Here is a 7,516-nt window from a genome sequence, read left to right as displayed (position 1 = left end):
CCTCTATAGCTAAATTAATAACCAATTTCAAAAAAAATTTTCAAGGAAAGAACAATTCTAAAAAAATTGACCAAAATGTAAAAACAATGATAAATCTTATGGCCAATTTCAAATTCACATTAAAAAAAACTTTATTGTCCATCTATTTTCTTATTTCTTCTTTTCAATCTCTATAGTTTTTGAAATCTTAGTCTTGGTCTAAAAGTTTATTTTTAATATGTTTCAATTCTTAAATGTGATATAAAAGAGAGAGTCATTAGATTATAGTGAAAGATAAAGAAAGTCAACGATTGATCACATTTCAATGGTAAAAAAAGTCAATCTTAGTGTCAACATGTTCTATTTAATGGGGTTAGGGCTATGTAGGTGTTTTGAACCTTTATCTTTATTTAAAAAGTTGATTAGGTTGAGAGAGGAAAATATTTACTAAGATTTTGTTATTTTTTTTAATTGATTGGAGGTGTTTTAGATTGATAATTTATTTTTTCTATGTTCTAAGGGTGTTTATTATGTTGTTTTGGTGAAAATAGGTTGACAAATAATTTTTAAACAAAAACAATAACCCCTAATTTTCCATCCACCATTATGGTACGTGATCAAATTATAGGTAAGTAGATGATGTTATGTTTGCCATTGCAGAATACTCGTCATGTAACTTTATTTAGAAAAGAATAGGGTAGACAAACCTTTAGGAATAAATAAATAAATTATGATGAGAAAAACCTAAGCACCCTACTACAGTCCGCTTGTAGCCTTCTTTATCAATAGGCCAAACCTACTAAGCAATTGAGGCCTAGACACCAACCCCTTTTTTAGCTTTAATTTTTTTTTCTCTTTAAATATAAATTAATTAAGTGTAAGTGTAGAAAACTGGACCTAACTGATATTTGATTTTAATTGTGATTATTTAAAATAAATGAATGAAACAAATTTTTATGATATTTTCAATAGACTATTGTTTATTTTTGTACATAATTTATGAAATAAGATTGCTAAATTTTTTTTTAAACATTAGTAGGCATTTTTAATGGGCAACTTTACTTAATTTTTCCTTCAATTTTACTTAATCGCTTTCTTGTTCATGTCTTTTTTAATATAGTTTTATTAAATAAAAAATTGATTTCAAAAAATAAAATTATTAAATACAGCCATGTCCTTGCCCATTGTTTGAAGACCAAATATCTAGATCCAAATCTATCTCTCAAATTCGCAATTTAGGCATAAGATAATAAGATAATAACCTTTTTATTGCTAATAATAGTTGGTGTTCTTTTAAGGCAACCTTACAAAATATTTTTTCTTAGATTTTATTTAATTGCTTTCATGTTTGTGTCTATTTATATTATCATTTGATTAAAAAAATATTACATATAAAAAAACAAGGTTATTAAATACAACCGGATTTATGAGCCGTGTTGTGAAATCAAATATTTTGAAATATATTTATCTCTCAATTTTTAGCTTTGTCTTTGGTTATTGTCAAATTTTTTATGCATTTATTGGTTCAAATTATTATTAATTTATTTAATTATATGCATGCATCAAACTTTTCATTTACAATTATGATTTTTTCTTGTTGTAAAAAAATGTATCGGAAAATCCTGCTAATTCATTGTCTCCCGTAGTTACTTTATCGTTACCTTTTTAAACAACTTGGATATAACCTCTAGGTTTGATTTTCACCACAGATAACTAATCAACCTTAGAATGATTCTTTCTAAAAGAAAGAGATTGTGTGTAATAAACCTGCTGATTTTGTTTGACAAAAAAAAAAAAAGATATTGTTGACGCTGTGAAGTTTAGTCTTTGTATTAATTTTGATCAAACCATGGTGGAGATCTACCTTGATTCTGTTAACGGTGGTATCATACCAATAACATTTGAATAAAAAGAGTATATTATGCTTGCTATAATATTACAATTCAAAATCTCTTCTAACTTTCTATAATCATCAACTTCAAACTTCACTACTATAGGTCTTTTTACTCTGACCATATTTTTCATTAAAAAAGACATATTCAATGATGAAATACCTATTATAAAACTTGACCTTTCTTTTAGAACCCAAACATAGTAAATTCAAACTATCACAAGCATCTTATCCCATTTGATAAACCTGGTACATGACTATAACCATTAACAATTAAAGAGAAAGTTGTAACGAAATTAAGTATTATAAGAGTTTAGAATTATCAAGTACTGCTTACATGTTTTCTAACCCACGTGGTAAATTATTTATCTTATAATTGAAAAATTTGAGATTGAGTCTAATGTAAATTTTGAGATAGTAAGACTTGATAATGTTGTTTACAAGGAATTATTTTATCTATTAATTTATATGAGAGTATAAGACAAAATTGTTTAAAAATAGCAACATGTTAATACTGATTAAAAGATCTCAATTTATTGCAACTAAATAGCATATAATTATGTGCATATTTGAATTTGATTTTTGTTAAGTATCTTCCTCTCACTGCTTTTTTTTTTTTAAAAGTCATCTAGGATGAGAAAATATTGACAAATTCCCACTTAAATTAATTTCCCTACCATTATCATGTCTTAGAACATAGTTGATTTTTATTTTCAAATAAGGCTGAAAATAATACAAGATAAATTTTGAGTTATCCTCAACAATATAAGCCTCGATTATCAAAGCCTTAATGTGCACATTGGTTTTATTTTTTTCATAAGGCTGAACAAGTGTTTGTATGGAATTAAATGAATGTTTTAAATTTAAAATTAAACAATAAAAAATTAATTAGAATATATGTGTAATCTCTAACCTCTCGAATGGATACATTCATTTGTATTGGATAAGGCCTCCAACTTTTATCTCAAATGGTAAATGTATGATTAGATGCTCAATTGAGTTAAAGAAAGATGGATGAAATATCATCTCAAGTTTACAAAATTGTCCGAATGATATTTATTTCAAGCTTCTCTATATGTTGGGTATATAACTTGTTAGAGTATATATCTATAAAAAATTAACTGATTTTCATGATGTATCCCATATCCCTTTTTGGAAAAAAATTTCAATCAACTAGTGGAATGAGTGTTATATAAACAAGTGGTGATCATGACTCTTCATTTCATACAATCTATCATCCTCTAAATTCACCAATTTAGATATGTTCAAAGTGTATACATTAAAAAAACATATACTTTTAATTCATCGGTAAACAAATAACTGTATATTATTGTCTAAGGCAAAACTAACTTTAGGCTTCGTGAACTGTGACCTATATAAACCAACTTTATATTCATATGGTGACAAAAAAAGGTATATCCTTTCTAGCCTTAATGTTGTCCTTTGTCTTTTTTTTTTTTCACATCCATTACCGTGTTAAAAATATTTTCAAACATGATTTTTTTTATATGTATGGCATTTAGATTATGGCAGAAAAGATTAATCTTCTAATAATGAAGCTCACAAAAAATACTTTTTTTTATAAAATTTTGGGTCACACCAAAACCATAAAACTTCTACTTGGCGGATTGAAAACAAAAAATAATGCCCTCATACTACGAGACCACATCATACAATTCTTCACCTAATGATATCGGCAGTGCAACATCCCTTTTAACTATAATTATAAAGAAGTCCTTTCTATTCTTTTTATATTTGTGATCGGTTGGCAAGAAATTTTGTTGGAAAAAAAAGATGTTTTACCATTATTTTTAAGGTGAATGTCTTGTTATTTTCCAAACAATGTGTATGTTAATTTTTCATACGTGCTCTAATAAAAACCCTTCCTATATACATAACAAATGAATGATATTCCACATTAAAATTGCCTATATCTAAAAATCTTACTTCATCAAGACATTATATGTCAAAGTCCTAAATGATCACAATTGATTTAACTCATTAATCAACGATCGAAGACAAACATCTATTGGACTATTAGAACCAAGATTACTTTAGATAAGAATATGAACTTTGGCCTCATAAACATCTTCAGTGGCAAGTTGTAATCTGTAAGTATCACCGACCAACAAGAATATAGTGCAGAAAATAACTCAAATGAATTGAATTTTTTTGTATATAACTTAAGATGTATGTTATATGGTTCCTTTGAAAACTGATGATGCAACCTATTAAATTGCTTTTGAGCTTCACCATCAGAAAGGAGCATCATAACTCCATCTACCGTATCATTTGAATGAAATCATATCATGTGCTAAACAATATTTCGAGACATGAATAACCTTTGCAATCCAGGAGTAATTGAGAAGTATTTTAGTTTTTTATGTGTAACAAGAGTCGTTCCCTTGCCAATTTAAGGTTTATACCGAGCATACACACAGGTTCTGCACTCGGTCAAATCTATATTTTCAATGTAGTACAACATGCAAAAGTCTGGACACATGTTAATTTTCTTGTATCATAGGTTAAGGGGTTTCATCATGGATTTAGTAGCATAAAAATTCTCTATCATCTTATTCCCTTTATGTAAAATGCTTCTCACCCATTCAATGATTCTATCATAACCTGCTTCACTTAACCCATGATTTGACTTGATAGTGAACACTTATGTAATAACTGATAATTTATTATGGCTTGTACATCCATCGCATAATGGTTCGTTGAGATCTTTTAAAAGTTCAAAAAACCTAGTTGCGTCTGCATTTGACTCTTCATCTACAAATTAATTTCCTTCAAATTTACCTAAATTTTCAACTTTACAATAAAATTGATAAAATATGAAATATACCTATTAAATAACCCATTATTCATTTCATTATAAAATACCTAAATTACAAAATGAAACTCAATTTCATCAAATGACAAGTAAAAATATAATTTTTAAAAAAATCTTATACAAACCTTAACATGTACAAATCATACATTCATACAACAAATTTATATATAAAAAACTATAAAACAAGTAAACACACAAACAAACTATATACACTACATAAAATTGCTAAAAACTTAACATAAAAAATGGGTCACAACAAAAAATAGATAGGTTTGCTTACTTGATGTGATGAATCTTTTTTAAAAAATTAAACTAGAACAAGGATATTGATAGACTAAGTGTTAGGGTTGCTGAATTTTGTGATGATGAGATCTTGATTTGTGACAAAATAGAGGGGGATGTTTTAAGCGTAGAAAAAAAGGAAGAAGAAGAAGAAATAAGGGAGTGGAAGAGGGGATTTGATAGGTTATAACTTAAATATTACCTATGAATATTAGCGACAATTATATTTCAATGATAATTTCATATGTAATACTGAAACGTTGTCTTTTCTAACGAAAATAACAAGAGAATACTTGCCAATTTTTTTTAATTCTTTAATTTATACTTTTAGTTCTCTCTACATTTACCGATAGAAAATTTCTATCAGTGAATATCAATGGAAACAATAATGTTATGTTTTATTAGTAAATATTATCATAATTTATTGACAATGTTTTTTTTGAGTTAGTATTTTTATTTGTATTTGATAATTTTCTAGTAATGATACAAATAACCTTATTACCTATGTATAAAAAACAGGTCACTCTAACCTCTCTAACACTTCACAAAACTCTTGTTGCTATTTAACTTGATAAAAAACTCGCTTGTCTTAATTACTAGTATATCTTTTTCAAGATAAAAAATTCCAACAACTTGGTGCAAATTTGGTAGATAAAGAAATCCCATGTTCCATTTTTTCCACGTTTCGTGAAGTAAAACCATTAACTAATTAAGTTTTGTTTGTATTCATTTCCTTTAAGGTGGCCTTTCAGTTAATCTCATAATTCTATAAATCAAAATGCTAATTTCTTTTTATAACCTCCAGGGTTTGTGTGGTGGGCCATAACCACCATGTGCCTGCATGTGCTGTGTCTTTTTCTCCAAGGCCCACTGCTACTTTTCTTTTGAGCAAATAAATGGAGTGGCTTCACATTCTTCTCGCTTCTCACTCTATCTCTCTCTCTCTCTCTAACATCATTCTAGGATTCTGATACATACTTTCTTGGATCTGTAGAACTGCACCAGTCTGCAACTTGTCTCACTCACCTCTCATGATTTTCTGTGCTCTTGTTCTATACAAGAATTAATTTTATCAAGGTATGCTTCAAAATGTTATAATATATATTGTTGCTTCAACATTGCATCTCATATAGTTCCTATGACATGAGTAGCTAGATCCATCAACTGCATAAATTCACCTTAAACATGCCATCATCTTCTTTGGAAATACCTTATATCTTTTCCCATTTTTTCCTTTCTTTTTTGGATGGAAAATATATTTGCTTTTTTTTTTTTTTAATTTTTGTTTTAAAAAAATTATTATTTCTATGATATGGAATTCTCTCTTTAATTAGTTGAGAATAATAGTTGGAAGAAAATATAAAGATGCAATTCCCATTACATATCTCTCTCAAAATCTCAGATAATTGAACTCATCACATCTTCTTGTACTGTGCCTTATTCTTTGCAGAATGCGTGCTCCTAGTTCTGTAATCAAGCAACAATTTCTCAAGAAATGGATAATGGGTCTCCAAGTGTTTGGTTCTGCAAAGCAGAACATGAGCATCCTGGAGAGAAAGAAGGCAATAAGGCTATCAGCAGACATTGCTTTAGCTTCTACTAGAGATGGAAGGACTTGTTGGAGTCGTGCACTCATTGCCAATGCCTCAAAAGAAGATGATAGTAAAGTCCTTGTTCAGCACCTCTTAGCTCCTGAGAGTGAGAGGCTAAAGAAAGCGTCTACTGGACTGGTCATGGACAACAAGAGGGTTAGATGCAAAAAAATCTTGAAGAGGAGTTGCTGCATAAAGAGAGTAAGAAAGGTGCGCCTCAAGTTGTTCTTGCTAAATCAATCGCTAAAAGGATGGTAATGAGAAGAACACAAGTATTGAAGAGTCTTGTGCCTGGAGGGGAGTTTATGGATGATATCTCTTTGATTGAAGAAAACCCTAGACTACATAGTATCTCTTCGAGCTCAGGTTGAATGTAATGAGAAATCTTGCTAAAGCTACAGAAGCAGTCAACGGTAAATAGGAAAATCAATGGAAGACCATAGCTACTTTCTATAAATTCTAGATGTTCTATTTATTTTAACTTCTTGTTTTGTTTTTTCCCTTGTAAGACTATATATGAAGAAAAACCCAGAAGCTGCTAATATAGGTAGCAAGGCATATTGCACAGAAGAACCATATTTAAATCAATCAAGGCTTTTGTTTCCCTCGTCTCTACTTGCTAGCCTTAATTTATCAGTCAATATTAAGATCATGAGCAAAATCCCTGAAGTGCTTTCACAAATTTTTAAAGCTTAACTATGAGGAGCTAGCCAGCAATATTGCATTGTGCATAGTTCTTCTATTTTTCTTTGTACTGACGATGTTTCTTCTTTTCATTTTCTTGTTCATGGTTGGTTGTGCTCAATACGCAAACAAAGGTAAAGAATCCTTAACCATAAAGGAATCGAAAAGTACAATCTCTGTTCAAGAACATGACTCCATGAGGAAACTCATGGACAATCCATATCTCATTCACCAAAAGGAAAAAAAGGCAAA

The 7,516-nt window shown here is 29.0% G+C and overlaps 1 pseudogene; it reads left to right on the top strand.

Moving 5' to 3' along the window:
- The first annotated feature begins 5,895 nt into the window (after nt 1-5,895).
- Nucleotides 5,896-7,184, top strand: LOC118058211 (transcription factor IBH1-like 1; annotated as a pseudogene).
- Nucleotides 7,185-7,516: the final 332 nt, after the last annotated feature.

The sequence above is a fragment of the Populus alba genome, chromosome 6, assembly GCF_005239225.2.
Source record: "Populus alba chromosome 6, ASM523922v2, whole genome shotgun sequence".
Taxonomy (NCBI): Eukaryota; Viridiplantae; Streptophyta; class Magnoliopsida; order Malpighiales; family Salicaceae; genus Populus; species Populus alba.
Note: the sequence above shows the minus strand (reverse complement) of the source record. Positions and strands in the feature narration are given on the sequence as shown.